This window comes from Giraffa tippelskirchi, chromosome 3 (genome assembly GCF_054371585.1).
Source record: "Giraffa tippelskirchi isolate mGirTip1 chromosome 3, T2T-mGirTip1v1.2.pri, whole genome shotgun sequence".
NCBI lineage: Eukaryota > Metazoa > Chordata > Mammalia > Artiodactyla > Giraffidae > Giraffa > Giraffa tippelskirchi.
Window position 1 is genome coordinate 2571083 of NC_137277.1, and position 22661 is coordinate 2593743.

Consider the following 22661-nt stretch of genomic DNA (forward strand, 5'->3'; position numbering starts at 1 on the left):
GCCACGAGACATGTGGGGTCTTAGCTCCTGACTGGGGATGAAACCTGCTCCCCAGCTTTGAAGGTGGAATCGTAACCATGGAGCCTCCAGGGAAGCCCCTCCATGGGGGTCTTAAGGAAGGAGCTCTTGGGAAAAAGCATCAGGGAGATATACAGGAGGGATAAAGTTGGAGATCTTGATTCCAGTTTCTAGAGACGGCTTAATCTTTCCATGTCGGGAGAGGTGCGAAGTCTTGCTTGACAGACAGGTAATAATCCCTCCCCACTGACCGCGCTCCTTTAAGGAGTTGCTGGGCCTCTGGGCTGGTTTCTCTGCGTCTCTCCGCACCCAGCCCTATTTCTTCTGCATTCGTGGAAGTTCTGGTCACGTCAAGATTAGAGTCATTGAAGATGTAGAAAGCAAACTTATGGTTCCTAGGGGGTAGTGGGAGAGGGATAAACTGGGAGACTGAGATTGACATGTACATGCTACTGTATATAAAACAGACAGCTCATGAGGACCCACCATAGAGCACAGGGAACGGCTCAGCACTCCGTAATGACCTGTTGGGAAAAGACTCTAAAAGAGAGCGGATACATGTGCATATCAAACCGATTCACTCTACTGTATCACCAAAGCTAACACAACATTGAACAACTGTACTCCAATAAAAGTAAATTTAAAATAAGATAGATAATCAAAAATGACCTAACGGACAGTACAGGGAAGTCTACTCAATATTCTATGGTAAAAATAAATGGGAAAAAAAAACTCGAAGAAGAAGAGATGTACGTATGTATATATAACTGAATCACTTTGCTGTGCACCTGAAACTGACACAGCATTGTAAATCAACTAGACTCGTGTAAAAGTTTTAAAAAAGATTAAAGTAGTTGAGTAATATCCTTGTGGTGGTGGTGGTTTAGTTGCTCAGTCATGTCAGACTCTTTGTGACCCCATAGGCTGTAGCCCGCCAGGCTCCTCTGTCCATGGAATTCTCCAGGCAAGGGGCTTTCTTGACTTAGGGATCGAACCTGTGTCTCCTGCATTGCAGGCGGATTCTTTACTGCTGAGCCACCAGGGAAGCCTTTCTAATATCTTTGTAAGGGGAGATGAAGATGGATATTCGCAGCTGGGTTCATAATGTCCCACCTGATTTGACTCCAGCTCATCGCTCATGCTGAGCCCGCTCTCTGCAGTCCAGTCGCCCTGGCCTTTTCCTCTGATCCTCAAATGCATCATGATTCCTCTCGGCACAGGACCGCTGCACGCTCCATGTCTGCTTCCTGGAATGTTCTTCCCACCAGACTGTGTGACAGTGGACTGCGTCTCATCTTTCAAATCTCAGCTTACCCTTTCCCCTGAATCTCGGGACGTGGTCAGTTTCTCCCTCATCGTAGCATCTGTAAACCTCTTTCTAAATCCTGATCATAGTCTGTAATTCTGCATAAGTTGAGCCTACCTCACCCCTTCAGTGAGAACAAGGGCTCTCTTGTAGGCATCTTTTTGCCCCTGCGTGATGTAATAGGGAGACTTCCCAGGTGGCATTAGTGGTAGAGAATCCCCCTGCCAATGCAGGAGATGCAAGAGACTCGGGTTCGATCCCTGGGTCCGGAAGATTTCTTGGAGTAAGAAATGGCAATCCACTATTCTGTGAATGTTGTCAAGTCAAGAGGGCGGTGCCAAGTTTAAAGTTAAGTAGAAAGCAATGGGACTGAGGCAAACAGTTTGGAAGGAGCTTTGAAGGGAACACTTCAGGGTCAGCATCAATTTTAGCCTAAAGGAAGTAAAGGACAGGAAGGGAGTTTACATCAGCCAGGCTCTGAATTTCATTTTCAAGCCAAACGTTGATTTTGAGGTTCCAAGAGACAACGTTGAAGAGGTAGATTCACTGATCTGCAAACAAAAGGTATTTTTTCTCTATTGGGCTTTGCCCCGACCTGAGTAGGGGCAGGTCAGGACTGTAGCCCAGTGTGCCAGCGCCCGGAGCTTGTCACGGCCGAGGATAAAAGTTCCCCTGGGGGGTTCTGAGTGGTCCTGCAGCAGAAGCGATTGCTGAGGGTGTGAGTATGTAGAAAAAGAGGAAGCGGAGGAGGGACAAGAAGAGAAAGAGGAGGAAGGAGAAGGCGGAGGAGGAGGGGGAGAAAAGGATGGAAGAGATGGAGGAGGAGGAGGGGGACACTCGGCGGGACGGCCACCGCTCGGAAGTGTCGGAGGAGAATTGGAAAGGGTGGGCCGAGAGGCGGCAAGTCGGGAGAAGAGAGCCTGCAGTTTGAGGGAGGACAGGAGGGACTGTTAAGAAAGAGGGTGAGGTGAAGGAGGGTGAGAACCGAGAACCTGTCTTGAGATTTATTCAGAACGAGGTTGCGTGACCTTGGAAAGGGCAGTGTTCTTGGAGTGCCGGGGGATGGAAACCAGAGGTTGGGCTGTAGAGAAGGGGGTTCTGAGAAAGGGGGAAAGTCAGGGCAGTACACTCGGTGGGAGCCTTTAAATCTTTCAACCATCTAAGGAAGTTGCCAAGGGCAAAAACCCGTGCCTGCCACGGAACACTCGGACAGAGTGTTCCCTTCTCCTCACCGCTGTTCGCAGAAAACGCAGGGCCGTCGGATCCCGGCCAGAGGCGCTAAGAGTCAGGACGGGGCTGGACATCTTGGGAGCAGAGGTGGAGTTGGGTCCGGGCTGTTGTGTGCTGAGCCTCCAGGCAGCGCCCGCAGGCAGGAGGCCATCCGTGGGGCCCGCCCTTCCCTGGCCTGAGCCACTGTTATTGTTAGCTTCTCATTTCCAGGAGCCCTAAATCTATCCCAGAGTATGAAAGCTGGTGTTTGGAGCGTGATCTAATTAATGCCTTTTGCTTTATCTGAATTCAGTGGCAGAGGAAAGGTTGGCTTTGAACTTTGATCATGTGGGCTGAGTGGTGGGTTTGGGTGGGAGGAGCCTCCTGCTTGCTGGACACCGACAGAGGCCTGGGGGGAGGGTGGGGATCAGCAGGAGTTAGGTTTCCGGGGTTCCCGGGTGGCTCAGACGGTAAAGAATCCGCCTTCAATACAGGAGACCCAGATTCCATCCCTAGGTCGGGAAGATCCCCTGGGAGAAGGCATGGCTATCCACTCTGGTATTCTTGCTGGAAAATCCCATGGACAAAGGAGCCCGGCGGGCTACAGTCCATAGGATCCCACAGAATCAGACATGATACTTCAGTTCAGGTTTACCAGCAGGAGGCAGGCCATGGATGTCATCGGCACAGGTCTGGGTTACAACTAGACCAGGTGGTCTAGTTTAGGGTCAGAAAGTCCATGGATGCAAAATCTTCATCAGAAGCCAGCAATCCAGAGAACGTGTTCGTCAGGCTTTGGAAAGGAGCAGGTTAGCATCTTTGATAGGGAGGCAGGCCCGGCCCCACTGCTGATGCTAGTGCAAAGGCCCCTCTGCCTCCTTCTACAGCGTGACCACCCCGCACCCAGCAGCACTGTCTGTGCTTGTTCTCTTGTGGACTTAGTGTCCCTTGGGGCTGTCAGGTGACCTGCTGGGTAAATGAGGCTCATCTTCGCCGAGTCCTCGGCTTCTGTTTGTTAGAATCTTCCTTTGCTGGGAAACCACACACACTTGGAAGAGTCATGACAGATAAACAGAGGGGCCTCCAGCTTGGCTTTGGATGGTTTCCTGCTCTCCACCTTGTCAGGGTTGCAGTGAGGGAGCTCCTACCACTATTATAGGGGCCTCTCCGGACTGGTCTTTGCACCCTCTGCCTTTCTAGGCATCCTAACTGTTTCTGCTGTCTTCTGGAGTCAAGCGAGATAGACATCACACTCTTCTGGCTTGTGGGTATGAACTGCGTCTTATTCTTGAGTGTAATATTACATGTCATTCAGGAAAAGAATTACATGTGGAAGCTCACCATGACTTAGAACTTTAGGCTACAGGAAGCAAGCCATTGACCCACACCTTCCTGGGAGGAGAAGGGTGGGCAGCCACTCCTGAGCACTTCCACAAGGTTTGTCCCAATTTCGTAAATATCCCTGTTCCCTTGAGGGATAGTCAGCAAGTTGGACTGCAGTTTGCAATCTGCAAATCTGGGCCATGGGGAGAGTGCAGAGAATGATAAATGCTAGAAGCAGTGTGGCTGGGATTTATGGTCACCTCAAAGGGGCTGTTCTGTATGAAGTGTCCTGCAAAAACTAGAGTCTTTGTAAAGGTTCATGGTTTAGAGGTCAGCTTTTTCTTTAATATTTTTGAAGTGTAATTGATTTGCAATGTTGTCTTAATTTCTGCCATCAGTTCAGTTCAGTCACTCAGTTGTGTCTGACTCTTTGCAACCCCATGGACTGCAGCACGCCAGGCCTCCCTGAGTTTGTTCAAACTCATGTCCATCGAGTCAGTGATGCCATCCAACCATCTCATCCTCTGTCATCCCCTTCTCCTCCTGCCTTCAATCTTTCCCAGCATCAGGGTCTTTTCTGATAAGTCAGTTCTTCACATCAAGTGGCCAAAGCATTTGAGCTTCAGCATCATTCCTTCCAATGAACACCCAGGACTGATCTCCTTTAGGATGGACTGGTTGGCTCTCCTTGCAGTCCAAGGGACTCTCAAGAGTCTTCTCCAACACCACAGTTCAAAAGCATCTATGCTTCGGAGCTCAGCTTTCTTTATAGTCCAACTCTCACATCCATACGTGACTACTGGAAAAACCATAGCTTTGACTAGATGGACCTTTGTTGGCAAAGTAATGTCTCTGCTTTTTAATATGCTGTCTAGGTTTGTCACAGCTTTTCTTCCAAGGAGCAAGCATCTTCTAATTTCATGGCTGCAATCACCATCTGCATTGATTTTGGAGCCCAAGAAAATACAGTCTGTCACTGTTTCCATTGTTTCCCCATCTATTTGCCACAAAGTGATGGGAACAGATGCCATGATCTTTGTTTTCTGAATATTGAGTTTTAAGCCAGCTTTTTCATTCTCTTCTTTCACTTTCATCTAAAGTCTCTTTAGTTCCTCTTCACTTTCTGCCATAAGGATGGTGTCATCTGCATATCTGAGGTTGTTGATAATTCTCCCAGCAATCTTGATTCTAGCTTATGCTTCATCCAACCTGGCATTTCGCATGATATACAATGCACATAAGTTAAATAAGCTTGGTGACAATATACAACCTTGACCTATTCCTTTCCCAATTTGGAACCAGTCCATTGTTCCATGTCTGGTTCTAACTGTTGCTTCATCACCTGCATATAGGTTTCTTGCAGTACTGGGGCACAATCTCAAAAATGACAGAATGATCTCTGTTTGTTTCCAAGGCAAACCATCCAGTTTCTGCCATACAGCAAAGTAATTCAGTTTCTTTCTCATATTCTTTTCCATTCTGGTTTATCACTAAGCATTGAGTAGAGTTCCCTGTGATAGAGATGATCTTTTATTCTTATTCAAAGCAGAGACTTCTAAATCAACCTGGAACAGTTAGAAAAAGCTTCACAGAGGAAATGGTAACTGAGATGACTCTTGAAAAACAGTCAAAGATTAGCTACGTAGATGATGGGTGAATCAGGCAGGAGGAAGAAGCTTGGAAATCCTAGGCTGAGGAAACAAAATAGCTTTGTGAAATTGTAGTAGAAATTCTGCAGTTCTGAGGAGTCAGCCTTGTGATGGAGCAAGGTGGGGGGATGAGATTCACTTTGTGTATTGTTGCCAGGAGCTTGGGTGTTTACCCTGGGCATGAAGGAGAACCACTGAAGCATTGCCTGTGAGGATAAATTGGGGATGACTTGGTCAAATTTGGACTTTCACATAGCTGATTCTTGCTAATGTATGAGAATGAGGATACTCTGAGAGAGAAAGGAAAAGATGATAGATTTAAGCTCTTGCCTTATAAGAAAAACAGTGAGTTCCTCTTTGTGTATAGTGTTAGGTAGTGATCTAATTTCACTCTTTTATATGTAGCTGTCCATCTCACTCTTGGGCGTATATCTCGACAAAACCATAATTCAGCAGGGTGCATGCACCGCAGTGTTCACTGCAGCACTGTTTATGACAGCCAGGACGTGGAAGCAGCCTGGATGTCCATGACAGGTGACTGGATAAAAGAGACGCAATACAGATACACTGTGGAATATGACTCAGCCACAAAAAGGAAGGAAATTGGGTCCTTTGTAGAGATGTGGATGGGCCTGGAGACTCCTACAGAGAGTGAAGTAAGTCAGAGGAAAACAAGCATTGCATATTATCACATCTATGTGGAATCTAGAAAAATGGTACAGATGAACATATTTGAAGGGCAGGGATAGGGACACAGACATACAGAACGGACGCATGGACAGGTGGGGGAGGGGCGATTGGGACAGATTGAGAGAGTGGTATTAACATATATGCCATGATGTGTAAACAGAGCTGGTGGGCAGCTGCTCTGTAGCCCAGGGAGATAAGCTCAGTGCTCTGTGGTGACCTAGAGGGGTGGGAAGGGCCGGCTGACGGAGGCTCAGGAGGGAGGGGACGTAATGTATACATACAGCGGATCCACGTTGTTATACAGCAGAAACAAACACAGCATTGTAAAGAAATTATACTCCAGTAAAAAAAAAGAAAAACAGTGAGTCCCTGAATCAAGACATTGCCAGTGACCCTAGAGAGGAGGGGTGATTGCCACAGTGTTTAGGGGCTGCTGGCTGTTAGTTAGGAAAGGTGCAGAGGAAGGAGAAATCCACGATGGTTTCTAAAATTCTGATTCATACAGCCATGTTGAAGTCAAGCGCCAAGATCAGTAAATACAAAGATGGCTTTGGGAAAGAGCAATGAATGATGTGTTGTCTTGGACAAGTTTAACTTAAATATTTTGGAACTTTGAGTGGAGGCATCCAGGAGACAGAACTACAGGATCTAGAGTCTGGGTGAGAGAATCAGGTCAATGATGTAAATTTGGAATCATAAGCATTGACGTTGGTTGAAAAATTCTTCTCTAAGGGAGCGTGTAGATTGACTACAGATCGTTGTCAAGGACGAAGCCTTGAGGAACAGCAACACTGAGGGAGTAGGCAGAGAATTATGAGCGCCGTGAGGAAAAGCGGTCTCCAGCAACACAGCAGTGAGAGATGCATTAATAGTTACAGAATCCACGGAAGTAGAGATTTTGTAGGAAAAGAAAGTGGGAAAGAGGATGAGAGGAGGGGAAGGCAGAGGACAAGATGGCTGGATGGCATCATTGACTCAGTGGACATGAGTCTGAGCAAGCTCCGGGAGATGGTGAAGGACAGGGAAGGCTGGTGTGCTTCGGTTTACGGGGTCGCAGGGAGTCGGACATGATCTAGCGACTGAACGGCAGCCGCAGAGGAAGAAGACACCACAGGCGAATTCAGTCGGCAGAATTCCACTGACAAACCTTAGAGGTCCGGTGTTGAAGAGACTGAGATCACTTGCCAGGCAAGGGGACTTTTGCCAGGTCTTCAGGTAGATTTTTTTTTTTTAAACCATGGATATTGAAAGTGTTCATCAGTTCAGTGTACAGAGAATGTCGATTTTCTTATTCCATCTTTCCTAAAGCATACACTGTGTCCATATTAAAAACGTTCGGCTTTTGGTCTTCTATTATATGTTCCTAAGTAGTTTGCGTTTGTCTGGATTTTTTTCTCCTTCAATAGACTTACTGTTTCTCAAGGCTTCAACCACATGTTTCATCTCTCTCTTTTTTTTTAATTCCAACCCAATATTCAGTCAAAGGACCTCACATACTAGGTGTTCTAGATAAAAAGTTTTGAGACTATTTAAAAAAAAGAACCTAAGCAATTGTTGAAAGATCTCCAGAAATATTTTTTTAAGGCTCATTTCCATGGATCATCAGTTTGGGAACATTTATCCCAAACATCCACATTCTCAGTGACACAGAGAGAAGTGTCAGAGAGAGAGTTTGAAAGATGTATTTTTTTCAAGCTGTGAATCTGGCCAGTACAAAAATTTGGCCATTTGACTTTTCCTAATTGGAGTGATAAAGAGAAGAATAACCTGATTTTTGTCATCATGATGATAACCAAAGACTATCAGCATGTGCTGTGTAGTAGAATCATTAGAAATAACACAACCTCACGATTCCTGAGCACCTGTGGTATTACTGTCATTTACTCACAGTGTTCGGGAGGCCAGGCACTGTGCTAAACTCCACAAGTGCTTTTAAACATTTTTTAAATTAATTAATTAAATAAATTTAATTAAATAAATTAAATAAATAAATAATTTGCAGTGTCGTGTTAATTTCTGCTGTGCAACAATGTGAACTAGCCATATGCACACATATATCCCCTCCGTCTTGAGCCTCCCACCCCCTGCATCCCACCCCTGTAGGTCATCACAGCACTGAGCTGAGCTCCCTGTGCTACACAGCAGCTTCCCACTAGCTATTTGTTTACACACGGTGGTGCACCTAAACAGACATTTCTCCAAAAAAGACATACAGATGGCCAAGAGGCACATGAAAATGTGCTCAACATCACTAACTATTGGAGAAGTGCCGATCAAAAATACAGTTAGCTATCCCTCACACCAGTCAGAATGGCTATCATCAAAAAAAAAATCTACAGATAATAAATTCTAGAGAAGGTGTGAAGAAAAGGAAACCGCCCTGCACTGTCGGTGGGAATTGTAAATTAGTAAAGCTGCTACAGAGAGCAGTGTGGAGGTTCCCTAAAAATCTAATACAGAGCTGCCATATAATTCAGAGGGCTGCCCTGGTGGCTCAGTGGTAAAGAATCCACCTGCAGTGCAGGAGACCCGGGTTCGATCCCTGGGTCGGGAAGATCCCCTGGAGAAGGGAATGGCCACCCACTCCAGTATTCTTGCCTGGAGAATCCCATGGACAGAGGAGCCTACAGTCCATGGAGTCACAAAGAGTCGGATTCAACTGAGTGATTAACACTTTCACTTTCGTACGACAGAGAAATCCCACTACTGAGCTTATACCCAGAGAAAATTATAATTATAGTGCTTTATAGCATTAAATTTCAGGTACTGTTCACTCCAGGGTCCTGTGATGGAGGAAGCCGAGACATAAAAGGTCAGAGCATTCTGGCCTCAGTCACACAGTCAGTGAAGGAACAGCCCAGGCTCCGAGCTCCCAGCCTCCTGACCCCAAAGCACCTGCGTATGTGACACTTAATGATTTCATTTATTCTTCACAGAATCCTGGAAGGTAAATATCAGCAGCACTGCTTTACTGATGACAAGCCAAAGCTCTGATAAGTTCAGCGCGTTGTCCGAGATCACACAGGCCATAAATAGTGGTACTGCCTTTCCAATTTAGATCATCGATTCAAGCCCTTTCTCTTTCTGCTGTGTTTTCCTGGCCCCTGAAGTGGCCAGTTCATCTTCATGAACTGTCATGGTCTTTACTGATAGTGGGAAAGATGAGAAGACTCCAAGGCTGGCCACGTCCCAGGAGATGAGCTCATCCTTCTCTAAGTCTCCTGGAGAGGCTGAAGCTCTTCCTGCTTGATATCAAGCTGAAGAAGAAGGTTTTTTTGGAAACAATGTTGATATGATTGTAACCGTATCACATGTTCGCTGAAGAAAAACTGGAAGACACAGAGAAGATAAAAAATACCCACTAATACCCACTTTTTATTTTAAAATATTCCTTATGAAATGGATGAATATGCTATTTATTTGTAAGCCTTTGTCATTTAAGACGTTTCCATATCTTTAGATATTTTTCTACAATATGACCCTTTCCTACAGTATGAACACACACTACTCGAATAACATTCTATACTGTTAGATGACAGTATCATTACTTATTGAAACATATTAGGTTGTTGTCATTGAGGCTAGCATCTTTCATTAATGTCTATGGTGATTTCCTTATGACCAACTCCAATAAACTGAATTCTAAGTTGGAGGAATAACTTGATAAGTTCTTTGAGATATAGTGATATGCACGGATAAATAGTTATGTATGTTAATTACGGGTTTCCCTGGTGACTCAGAACCTGCCTGCAATGCGGGAGACCCGGGTTTGGTCCCTAGGTCAGGAAGATCCTCTGGAGAAAGGGAATGGTTAGTTGTATATCTATATCTATATACATGCGCACGCGCACACACACATGTGCGCACACACTCACACACACACACAGCATTTCTGTGCCAAAATCTGTGCCAGTTTTTGCTCCTACCAACAGAGTGTGGTTGTACCCTGTACTCCTGTCAGTTCAGTGGGTGAAAAATGGCATCTCTTTGTTGTTTTTAATTGAACCTTTGGTTGCAGCTGCAGTTGGCTGAATCCTGCCCTCCCCCCAAGCTGTCCAAGTCCTGACCCCTCTGTGCTAGCACCCCGAAGCCCGTTGCCTTATCTAGTCACAAAGACTTCACAGATACGATTCAGTGAACAACTCTGAGGTGAGGAGGTTATCCTGGGTTATCTGGTTGACCTAATGCCATTCAAACATCCTTGGAAGAAGGAAGCAGGAGGGTCAAAGTCATAGAAAGAAAATGTGAGAATGGAAGCGGATTTCAGTGAGGTGTGAGCATCAGCTGCTGACTTTGAAGGTGGAGGAACAGGTCCAAGGCCCAAGGAAGGAGGCAGCCTTCAGGAGCTGGTGAAGGCCAGGGACGGGTCCCATGGAACCTCCGGGAGGAGGGCAGTCCTGTGGACCTGCGTTGGATTTCTGACCTCCAGAGCTTACATGTAACATAAACAATGATGCTGGGAAGCTCAGCTCGGTGCTCTGTGGTGATCTAGAGGGATGGGAGGTGGGAGGTGGGGGGAGCCTCAAGAGGGAGGGATATATGTGTATCTGTGGCTGAATTACATTGTTGTACAGCAGAAATAACACAATAGTGTCAATCAACTGTACTCCAATAATAAAATAAAAATAAAAAATAATGAGAAAAATTATGCGTTTTTAAGCCAGTAATTTTGGGTAACTTGTTATAGCAACAATGGAAAGGAATACAATTAACAGTGTTTCTCATTTTTAGAGACTTTTGTGTTTTAGTTTTCCATGACTCTTAACTTACTTTCATTTTGATGATTTTATCTTTTTTCTTTCTTATGGGTTTTTGAAGGCTATTTTTGTATTAACTACATTTCAGTCACATATATGGTCAGTATTTTCTCCAATTATTTGTCTTATTACTTCGTTTTTAGTTTTTTTCTTATTGCTCCTTCCTCCGTCGATAAGATGAAGTTGTGAAGATTCTGGACTATAGTGTCAGAAAGTCCTGGACTTGAGTCTCATCCCTGATTTTGGACAGATTTCCTTACCTGAGCCTTAACTTTCCTGTGTGTAAATTTAGAAAATAATAGTATCTATCCTATGAAAATCAATATAATGATTAAGATAGTGTGCCTAGAGGATTACTATCATGTCTTATATCTAGTGAATAAGTCATACATGTTAGACCTTCTTGTTTTCTTTTTAAATTAAAAATATTTTTTGGCCACACAATGCTTCATGTGGAATCTTGTTTCCCAACCGGAGATCGAACCTGTGCCCCCAGCATTGGAAGCATGGCGTCTTAGCCACTGGACTGCCAGGGAAGTCCTGAGATCGCCTTCTTCTTATCATTATCTTTTCTTCTATGGTTTCTTATTTTGCTCAACACCTGAGGCGGGAGATTTTGCATTTTACCTTTAATCCATTCAGTGTCTCCAAATTTCAAGTAGCTAATAACTTGCCGTTTTCCCGTCTATATCAGCTTATTCCCACCACCAATGACAGCCACTTTCTCATGTCTCAGACCTTGCAGGAGAACAGCGGGTCCCTCTCTTATTTCTTCTGACCACTGGTGCATCTGATGACTTGTCATCCTAGCCCGCTGGGAATCGTGGTTGCTGATGGCTGCCTTGCTCTTTTGTTCATGAAGTGATTGATGGGGAACCAAGAGTCAAAATGAAGACTTTTCCCATTATTCTCTCTTCTGAGCCTGCAGAAAATCATCTGCATCTCGATCTGAGTCATGGCAGGTGATGAAACCACCCATACGTTCCAGGCTTATCTAACAGCTGACTCAGAGGTGATACATGCGTAAAAGGGAGCCAGAATCCAAGATTTGTGCAGAATAAACTTTCTAGAAGTCAAACATCTGTTAAAATAACACTGAGTTCTAGGCAGTATGTATCTGGAGCAGTTTGAGTAACCCCCCCAGCGCTCTTTCTTCTCATAGTTTTAGTGAATTTGCTTTTGAAGGAGGCGCGGGTGGGTAAAAGGAAGCAGAAATGTCTTTAAAAAACACTCCCAAGTGTATCGGGTTTTCTTCTCTTTAATTTTGGATCCACATCTTTGGCAGTATTTGGAACCTGATTTTGATTTTTTTTTTTTTTTTTAATCGGGAAGGTCTTCAGTGCAAAGTGTTTTGCTCTCTTTATCAGCAGAATTCTGAGGTCATCATTACAGAAAATGGTGATTGGGTCGTAACGTGGCTGACCGTTTTGCTCAAAGATTGAAAGGTCAGTCTCATCTGCCTGTGAAAGTTCCTTATCTTCTCTTCAGTGTCAGTCTCCTTGTAAACAAACCAACAGGCAACCCAGAGGATTGTAAACGGGTTTCCGTATACTTGCAGTCTCTTATTGGAAGTAGCAACAATTACTGCATGAATACTTCAACTTTATATCAACATTTAGAGTCATGTATTGAATGTTTGATATCCCAGGAGATGTGGAAGAAAAGAAAGCAGGATTACTTATCAACGTTATATAAAGTGGAGTATGCCTGTATGCGGGCTTTCCAGGTGGCTCAGTGGTAAAGAGTGTGCCTGTCAAAAGAGGAGACATGGATTTGATCCCTAGGTCAGGAAGAGTCCCTGGAGGAGGAAATGGCAACCGACTCCAATATTCTTGCCTGGAAAATTCCATGTACAGAGGAGCCTGGAGGGCTGCAGTCTGTGGGGTCACAGAGTGAGACGTGACTGAGTGACTAACACTTTCACTTCTTTTTTCACTTCATGATCTGACTTCAAATTAGGGCAAGATTCACAAGCTGGGGAATGTTTCACAATATTAAACAGTCCACATCACTCTTACAGTCACACTTATGTAAATAACATGCGTGATGTGTAATTCCAAGTCTTCATGATGCCAGTGGAACAAACTCCAAATACTAGAATTACAAATTATTTTATTTTTACAAAAATATTTTTAATATTTAATTTTATTTTTACAGTTTAATAGATAATTTTGAGTCAGAGAAAAATAACTTATTTGAAGTCAATTCTTTTTCTACCTTACATTTAATTTTCTTTTTTTAATGAAAATACACCCAAATTCATATATTTAGGATACATTTTGTGTTTCAATCCTTTAGTCACTACTCTCTGTACATCATAAATTATGGTGAAAATCATTATTATAAGAATATAATTAATGAATCTGCTGGAATGAAAGCAAGAAAGATAAATTCTATATGATAATTATATAATAAGTTAAACATTATGTTTTTTTTTTTTAATTTGGTGCTTATCCAAATATTGTCAACTTTTCAATAGAATGCTCGGATATAATAAGAATTAAACTCAGTGCTGTTAGATATTAGATCAGTTCTGCGTGTCATGATGGTCATGACTTTATTTCTTTTTTTAAAGAATGACTTTGTTTATTTACTTTTGGCTGTGCTGGATCTTTGCTGCTGCACGGGCCTCTCTTCAGCTGTGGTGAGTGAGGACTCTGCTGTCGCAGCATGTAGACTTCTCCCTGCACAGACTCCTCTTGTTGTGGAGCAGAGGCCCTGGGGTGCTCAGGCTTCAGTAGTTGCAGCAGGTGGCTCAGTAGCTGCGGCTCCGGGGCCCTAGAGCACAGGTTCAGAAGTTGTGGCTCATGGGCTTAGTTGCTCAGCAGCTTGTGGGATCTTTCCAGACCAGGGATCGAACCCATGTCCCCTGCATTGACGGGCGTAATCTTTACCACTGGACCCCCAGGGAAGCCCAGTTTATTCATTTCTGATTTTGTCATCATGAATGTTTATTTTTTCAAAGCAGAGGGCGGAGACTATTGAAACCAAGCTCCGTTTGTGCTACGGTTCTGAGCGCTGCAGATACTTGGGACCGGGTCTGCCTACAACCTTTCCTGGTAACTTATTCTAGACACTTTTTTTTTCATTCTGGAAGCCAAACAATTTTCCTTGTGTCAAGCAAAGTCTTTCCTATTATATCTTAAGTCATTTTTCTCGTATTTCAGAACACACACCCATTTATATACATATGGTGAGTATTACCAGGGATATTTTGTAAAATGTATCTTACTAACAATCTTCCTCAAAAAGTCTAATTTGAGAATTTTGCTGGTGTTTGTTCAGTTCAGTTCAGTCGCTAGGTCATGTCCGACTCTTTGCGACCCCATGAACCGCAGCACGCCAGGCCTCCCTGTCCATCACCAACTCCTGGAGTTTACCCAAACTCATGTCCATTGAATCGGTGATGCCATCCAACCATCTCATCCTCTGTTGTCCCCTTTTCCTCCTGCCCTCGGTCTTTCCCAGCATCAGGGTCTTTTCCAGTGAGTCAGCTCTTTGCCACAGGTGGCCAAAGGACTGGAGTTCAGCATCAATCCTTCCAATGAACACCCAGGGCTGATCTCCTTTAAGATAGACTGGTTGGATCTCCTTGCAGTCCAAGGGACCCTCAAGAGTCTTCTCCAACACCACAGTTCAAAAGCATCAATTCTTTGGTACTCAACTTTCTTTATAGTCCAACTCTCACATCCATACATGACTACTGGAAAAACCATAGCTTTGACTAGATGGACTTCTGTTGGCAAAGTAATGTCTCTTCTTTATAATATGCTGTGTTTGTATGTTTTTGTAACTTATTTCTCAAGTCTGTTGCCCTCCCACACATGGAAGGATCTCTCTGGCTTTGAGAGGTGGATACAGGCTCCCTGATGTTTTATGATAATATCACTGAAAGCCTCTGTATTTGGGAAGGATGCTTTATAGAAATACATTTTACAGGTTGGTCGAGTGCTCCCTTCTCCGCAGTGGATCTGAATTCACACTTTGTTTGGCTTGCACGCTTCTACACGACAGTGTGGAGAGTGTGTGCCTTGAGCTGGTGTGGTGTTTCTCTTTCTAGCCTCTCGGGACTCTGACACGCTGGCTGAAGGTTGAGCGACTTGTCTATAAATTATAGAGCTACCGATTCCAACCTACTACCTACCTCGTAGACATGCTGTAATATTTTAATGAAAAGTACTTTGCGCTCCTTAGAGGGGAAAAAAGATCCTCTCTATAAACAGAGAACTGTTACCAAAATATTCTTTTGATTAGTTCTTTGGATCCCCGTATGAAGGTCCCAGGCCAGCTAATGGTTGGGGATTTATAGATAGCGATTTGTGCAAGAACATCCAAAGACACTCAAACATTAAACAAACACAGATGCGCAAAGGAGATGATGAAATTGCCTGATGATCGTACAGCCTGTACCTGGGAGTTGATGGGAGGGACTGAGTTTTCATAACTCTAATTATTCTCACTCTCTACCATACATTTGAGACTTGAACGGCCTGAGCCGGCCAGTGTGGAAATGGCAATCTTTTTTATAAAACTCTTAATAGTCCTCCAAGGGCAAAGCAAAATTAGGAACAGATTGTCTGAAGCTGGGCTCCACTAGCCGTTGGAGTTTCTCGAGGTTTTAAGATCTCACCTAGATTGCTGTAGATACCACGCCGTAATGCTGAAGGACACATAGCTAGTGACTCGTGAGCCAGATGTCTAAACTTTGCAGTTTCCCATCGATTTCAGGCGCTGCAGTGGAAAGAGTTAAGCTCTGGGAGCACCCGAGAGCTGCCCTGGGTTTTGTTCAGACACATGCAGGCACTCCTTGCACGGCCCCCTCAGTGGCAGACTGGAGGGAGCGGATCAGAAGTCCTGCCTCATCAAGTCCACGATGACACAAACAAGAGGCGATTCTAACAACGACAGGAAAACATCGGCTCTCATTGTCCACACCAGTGGCCTCCTCTCCCCGGATTCACTGAACTGCCGCCCTGTGCTCCACTCGACTTCACTCACACGGGCCATCTTCTGTTACCATTTGGCAGAGGTCTTCTGCCCGAAATATTCCTGTCTTGCACAATGGAGACGGTACCCATAAGGTCTCAATCAGATTGTCATGTGAATTATTTTACGTTTCATGAGGGAGATAAAAATAAACCCAGATTGGGATTGGAAAAACCATTTCACATCCTCAACCTCAAGCCCTCTTCATCTGTAGTTTCTCCAGCCTGCTTTCATCCACTTTCTAACCTATCCTCACTTCCTCCGCTTCACGGTGACTCAGGCCACTCTCCTATTGCCCAACTCTTGTTACGACTTGGGAGGTTGTTGTGATTGGTTTGTTTTTAATATCTTGCCCAATCTTTCCATTTTTAGTTCCAGACTGTTGCTTTTAACCACTTTCAACTATCCGATTCTTTATGGAGTGACACAGCGCCGTATACAATCTAGCTCAGAGACTTCTTTCACTCCAGTTCTAGGGTGGCTGCGTCATACCCATGGATTCTACAAAAATGGCAAGTGGGAGGTTGTCAGGCAGTTTCTATTTATTCTCTTAGGGGTCTAGCACGAGGGGAACCCCACCCACCAGTTATTATTGCATTGTTCTCATAATAGTCTGGAATGTGCATTGGTATCTGGGGAATGGGGGTCAGTCAAGAGAGCCAAGGTCATCCAATTAGTACTTGGTGGTTTAGTAGCTTGCACCCAAGCCTGACTGACTCAAAAACCCATTTTTTAAAAAAATTTATTTCTCTTTTTTATTTTTTAAACTATGAGAGTATGATAACACATGTACAGGAAACGTGGAGAACCCAGAGCAAAGTTACATATAGTTCTATTACATATTACAATTATTTTTTAAGTATTTTAGATTTATTTCTAAGATTTTTAGTTGGAGTTTCAATATCAAACTCTCAAAAATTAATAGAATGATTATACGGAAAATTAGAAGCATATAGTAGACCTGAAAACTCCGTGAGCCAGTTCAATGTGACTGCAGCGCAAGAGGCTCCGATTCTATCCCTGGGTCAGGAAGATCCCCTGGAGAGGGGAATGGCTTCTCCACGGGTACACTGGAGAATACCCACTCCAGTATTCTTGCCTGGAGAATCCCATGGACAGAGGAGCCTAGTGGGCGGCAGTCCATGAGGTTGCAAAGTCAGACACAACTGAGTGACGAACGCTTTCACTTTTTTCAAGATTTATACAATTTTCATGCAACGGTAGGATAGAAAATCCTATAAGTTCCCATAGACTATAAACTAGGAGACACTGGAACATACCCAGGGGCATAAAACAAGGTGCAAGAAATTCATGGTCTGAAAGTATTGAAATCATACAGTATTGAATATCTAAAAGTATTGAAATCTGTCCTCTTATCACTGTGGAATTGCATTAGCAAAACCCATTTTGTCTATTGTTCACTGTCTCCCCATTAGTCTGACCCTTTTTTTTTTGGACCCTGTAGACGAGCTTCCATTGTTTTTATACAGCTGGAGCAAGAGCATAAGGAATTTAAATTTGCAAACAGCTCCCCTCGTAGGACCTGGCCCAAAAGCTTATCGGCACAAACGAGGGGAGAAGGGGGAGCCCCCGTGAGGAGGGAGGGACACCAAGAAGTTGTTGCTAAAGGATGTACATCCTACGCGGAGCGCGATTCTGCTCAGAGTCAGGAAAGGACCTGACTCCTGACCGCACTTCTGGGTGCGTGAAACACAGCGGCCCGTGCGGTTCCTAACCCAAGTCCTACTGCCAACGTCAGTTGCCATTTTACCCTCTCAGCCCAGGAGAAAACTGTTTTCATCCGAGTTTGCGCTATCGTCAGGTTGCATCTTGCTCTAAGAGAAATGACCCCTGGGTTGTCCCTCCGTCTGCACCTCGTCCGCCTCCACCCCGCTCCTGGGAAGGGGCCCTCCCCAGGAAGGCGCCAGCCGAGCATCGGGCGTCTTTCCGTAGAAGCAGGGCAGCCAGCACGTTACAGAGAGACACAGGCATCACCAGAGCCTTCGAGGGTTCATTGGAACAGACACGGGTGCTTCATCCTGAGTTCCAAGGAGAAGGTTATGATGGTTCAGCTCATATGGAGACTGTTTGCTAATGTGGTCAGAGAGCCCTACCCGCGGAAACTTGTTGCTGTTTGAAGCCTGTGTAGAATTTTGCCTAATTATTATTTATTCCCAGCTCACTGGTTCTTTTTTTGTTTTGTTTTGGGTTTACTTCTACATATGTTTATGTGACAAAAGCTAGGGGAAAAAAAGCTTTTATTTCTTTTTTTTAAGCATTGAAATGCTTTACTTCTATAGCTTTATTTATTTATTTATTTTTGGCTGTGTGGGGGCTTCACTGCTGCAACAGGGCTTGCTCTAGTTGCAGGGAGCGGGGGCTCCTCTTGTGTCGGGCAGGAGCTTCTCACTTGGTGGCTTATCGATGCAGACACGGGCTCTGGGGCGCCGGCTTCGGCGGTCGCGGCACATGGGCTTCGGTGGTTGTGGCTTCCAGGCTCCAGAGCTCAGGCTCAGTAGCTGTGGCTCAGAGGCACGTGGGATCCTCCCAGACCAGGGACCGAACGCATGTCTCTTTCACTGGCAGGAATTCTCCAGTACGTGTTCTCGCGTTTGACCTGCTCACGCGCACTTTTCAGTTGGTGGGAACCCGTCTGTTGCAAACCTGCAGTGGGAGGAGATACAGGAAGTGTTTGCTCTTGTTCAAGCTCAGCTGCAATTCTTTGTTTCGTAACCTGCTGCCTGGGTAGGTGACAGTGGAAACAAACACAGAAAATGTAATTTTTTCCTGGTGAAATGTCACTGTCAGTTTCAGTCATGCAGTGTGACTAGTGTGAGGTGATGGCTGTTACTTTCTTGGAATTGTGTTCTGCAATGCGTTTTGCTTTACTAAAAATCAGAATATCATTTTGAATGTCTTGTTCTTCCATATGAGCCTGGATTTCATCCAGTAATTTCACGTGTTACACAGGTACTTTACTCGGAGTAGGTACTACAGCTGAGCCCAAAATAAAAACTTGAAAAAGCGAACAGGATCTCAAAAATGCTTCTATCACCACCTCCAGATTTCTTTTTTCTTTTTTTTGCTTTATTCACAACATTTCCTTTCTCAAATATATGTGTTTCATTCATTGAGCAGCTGTGTAAATCCTTAAGAAATAGCCAGGACTGTAGGAATTCCCCCAAGTACCCTTCTTTACTGTCTTACCTTTAATATAATAGAACCAATGCAGGTATGGCCAGTGTTTCTACAGTGGTTGGTTGGGGCTTGAATTAATTTTCATTCGAATCATGGGGTATCGTGGGGCTTGAAAACCAAGTGGAAGGAGCTGCAAGCTGCAGGTCTTCTGTCTCTCTAAGTTGATGGACTAATTTCTTTCTACAATAAGAGGTGATTTTTCTAATATTCTGATTTTATGTTATTGTTTGGTATAAGAGATCTAGACTTCAGTTAAGCCTTCTAGTAGATTACGAGAGAGAGAGAGAGAATATGGTGAGTCATACAAAATTAAATTAGTTTACATTAAAAGCAAAGATAAGAGATACTCAAAACTTGTCACTTCTTGTGGTATATGCATTCAGTGGGAGGTTGCTGCTGCTGCTAAGTCGCTTCAGTCTTGTCCGACTCTGTGCGACCCCATAGACAGCAGCCCACCAGGCTCCGCCGTCCCTGGGATTCTCCAGGCAAGAACACTGGAGTGGGTTGCCATTTCCTTCTCCAGGGCATGAAAGTGGAAAGTGAAAGTGAAGTCGCTCAGTCGTGTCCAACTCTTAGCGACCCCCAGGACTGCAGCCTACCAGGCTCCTCCATCCATGGGATTTTCCAGGCAAGAGTACTGGAGTGGGGTGCCATTGCCTTCTCCCAATGGGAGGTTACTCAGCCTTTAAAAAAAGAAGAAAATCCTGCTACCTGTGACAACAAGGATGAACCTAGAGGATGTTATGCCAAGTGATACCAGCCAGCCACAGAAGGGTGAATACCCACTGGGCAGTTCCACGTCTGTGAAGCATCTCAAGTAATCAAACCCATAGAAACAGTAAAATGATGCTGCTAGGGTTGTGGTCGAGGGAGGGGAAAACAAGGAGTAGCCACTGGACAAGTGCAGAGTTTCCTTTCCACGAGGTGGGCAGGTTCTAGCGATCAGCTGTACAACCCCCTGCCCATGGCTAACGCATGGTGCTGCGCACTTGCTGGTTTGTTGAAGGGGGACCTCACGTCAGGTGTCCTTACAATAAAGATGATGATGCTGCTGCTGCTGCTGCTGCTGAAGCTCCCTAGGGGATTCTGGTGCTCAGTGGTGGTTCAGGACATTTAGAATCCCCTCAGGAATTATTTGGAGAAGGAAATGGCAACCCACTCCAGTATTCTTGCCTGGAGAATCCCGAGGACGGCGGAGCCTTGTGGGCTGCCGTCTATGGGGTCGCACAGAGTCGGACACGACTGAAGCGACTTAGCAGCAGGAATTATAATGAGGGAAGACTTTAAATTTTTTTTAATTGACGTACAGTCGATTTACAATGTTGTACCAATCTGCTATGCAGCAAAGTGACTTGGTTATACTCATATAGACATTCTTTTTTTTTTTTTTAATGTTCTTCTCCATTATAGTTTATTACAGGAGATTGACTATGATTCCCTGTGATGTACAATAGGGCCTTGTTGTTTATCATCCTATATATAATAGTTTACATCTATTAATCCCAAACTCCCAGTTAAGGGGGAAGATTTTCTAGAAGGGGTGATGGCTGAGTGGAGACTTGGAAAGTACACATGAATAATCCAGGCAAAGAAGGACGTCAGCTTTTGGAATTATACTTGGATTCTCCCATGATGCCCACAGAAACCCAGAACATGGTCATTTCTCAGTCAACTCTTGTACTAATCAGGATAACATCATACTACTGTTAAGGGCTTCCCAGCACACCCAGGCAGGACCTATAGACCAGAAAGAGGCTAAATAAATAACACAAAGCCCTTTGAGGCATTAGTATGCCTTGGCTGGGATGGAGAATTGGATTAGAGAGTAGAGATGAATAAGGCTGGGAAGGTGCTCACACATACAGAGAGGTCTAGAAATGATAAAATCGTTAGTCAGAATCTGATCCAACCCCTTCATTGTTCATTTTCACAAATGGGAAATCGAGGCTTCATGTCCTGGTGAGTTTTCTGAGACTATGCAGCAGGTAAAACGGCAGGCCACCTCTTTCATGATGCCATACAACGATTTATCTTCTCTCTTACCCATTTCCTGTGACATGCCTCAGAGCAGGGCTTCCCTGGTGGCTCAGTCGGTAACGAATCCGCCTGCAAAGCAGGAGACGTGAGTTCGACTCCTGGGTCGGGAAGATCCCCCGGAGAAGGACATGGCTACCCACTCCAGTGTTCTTGCCTGGGGAATCCCGACGGAGGAGCCTGGCGGGCTACAGTCCATGGGGTCACAAGAGTCGGACGCCTGCGCCCCGCGGCACACACATGCCTCAGAGCTGGAGTCAGCCTCATCGCGTACTTGGTGCACGAGAGAGCCGGAGCAAATGCGTGTTCAACGCCCCCGCGGGCAGTGCCGCGGGGATGACCTCGGGCAGTGCCGAGAGCTGATGCAGACACGCACGCCTGCTTAAACAGACGGCTTCGGCGCTGGCTGAAAGTGTTTTGCTCTCTGAGCTGGGCGGCCCGTGTGTTCTCAGTGGTCACTGCAGAGTGGACAAGGAGGCAGGGTGACGTAGAAGCTGCCTGACTGTATTCCAGGGCCGCCGAAGGGGCCTTGAAGGTGTCTTGCGGGGAGACCGTTTCTGGGGATGGAGAGTGTGTGGGGTGGAAGCTAAGCTGGTGGGAGCCCTCCCTCCCATTCACCCTATTTTATACGAGGAGCCCCACTGCCTCAGAGTGGATTTCCAAGGAGCATTTAGTGGGGGGAAGTGTCCTGCTAAAGTGATAAAGCTGGGAAGAGCACTGGCTTAGTGGGCAGAGCGGTCTCCCTGACAGCGGGCAGTCCTGCAGCCTGCGGAGCGGGCCCACCGGGCCTCCACTCGGAGGGCGTGTGCAGACCCACACGCGGCGGCGCTCGTGGGGGCGGCTCCGCGCTCTGCCTTTTAACGGCAACTGTGGCTCCACCTTCAATATTGCGAAAGGGTTCAGCTTGTTACCTTAGTCACCCAGCGGTAGCGTTACAAACCAGTTCCACCGACCTGATCATCCTTTTCAGTACTTGTTATTTTTTTTTAGCATCGCAGCATAGCCTAGCTTGTCCTAAATATGCTCACAACGCTCTCATTAGCCACAGTTGGGCAAAATCATCTACCACAAAACCTAGTTTGTAATAAAGGGTTGAATAGTGCTATAACTGTGTTTTTGTTTTGTCTTGTTTGCTTATTGGTATATTTTATTTTATGTATAGTGTCTTCCTTCCTTTTCAGCTTTTAAAATTGATTTGATTTTAATGCTGTATTTTATTTGATCTAATACATACCTCCAACACATTATCCTTTCAAGATGCAATTAAGATAAAAATTATTAATGAGATACATTATGTATATTTTTTCTTGGTAGTGAGTATTCAAAATCGGGCATGTATTTTATGGCACATCTCAGTTCATGCCAGCCTGACTCAAGTATTTGATAGTCCCTTGTAGCTGGGGTGGTGATTTAGTTGCTCAGTCATGTCTGACTCTTTGTGACCCCATTGTCTATGGCCTGCCAGGCTCCTCTGTCCATGGGATTTTTCAG

The 22661-nt window shown here is 45.0% G+C and overlaps 1 protein-coding gene and 1 long non-coding RNA gene across 2 annotated transcripts in view; one reads left to right on the plus strand and one right to left on the minus strand.

The window, feature by feature from the left end:
- KCNJ16 (potassium inwardly rectifying channel subfamily J member 16) overlaps positions 1–22661 on the plus strand; it is a 403319-nt gene that overhangs the window by 75417 nt on the left and 305241 nt on the right. The window lies entirely within an intron of this gene.
- LOC145541518 (uncharacterized) lies at positions 18244–21979 on the minus strand. Its single transcript, XR_014079081.1, has 3 exons — positions 21328–21979; positions 21180–21242; positions 18244–18602 (listed from the first exon to the last, which is right to left on the minus strand). It is a non-coding gene; the product is annotated as an uncharacterized LOC145541518 (long non-coding RNA).